Raw genomic sequence first — 595 nt, 5'->3', positions numbered from 1 at the left:
AATAACAAATACTTTACTGCTTGTGAACAAAACTTAAAACTAGTTCTGTAAGGTTTTCTTTCAAGCTTTTTGCAATTCTCGAAGTTTATTTGAGTTTTGAAAATAGATTAAAAATAAAACGGAGGAAGGGAAATTTTTCAGCGAGACGAACTTGCATTGCCAAACTGTCCTGTCTCCGTGGGACGAAATTTTGCAAAAGTAAAACAGAAATACAGAAACACGATGATGCGGCTATGGTCGAGGGCAGATGCTCGGCGGCCCACGTCTTGGCTCATGTCGGCGAGGGTTGAGGGCGAGGTGGCGGCGGTCCCTGGTGAGCTCACATCAGTTCCTTTTCGCCGTTGATTACGCTGAGGGAGAGACGAGGGGGTGTGGCGGGCAGGGAGGTTGGGGGCTGCAGCTGGTGGTAGATCAACTCCTTCGCACCCTCAGCCCTACTACCCTCTCACCACCACCCACCGCCGCCGCCGCCGTCGAGGAGACTGATAGAGGAAGCCGGGGGCCGCCGAGCGCGCGGCAAGGAGGAGCACCAGGGTCTCCTTGAGGTCCTCCAGGGCCGGCGCTATTACCGGGGCGGGGCGCGGCGGGGCGGGGC

The sequence above is a fragment of the Frankliniella occidentalis genome, unplaced genomic scaffold, assembly GCF_000697945.3.
Source record: "Frankliniella occidentalis isolate FOCC.00 unplaced genomic scaffold, Focc_3.1 Scaffold98, whole genome shotgun sequence".
NCBI classification, from domain to species: Eukaryota; Metazoa; Arthropoda; class Insecta; order Thysanoptera; family Thripidae; genus Frankliniella; species Frankliniella occidentalis.
Note: the sequence above shows the minus strand (reverse complement) of the source record.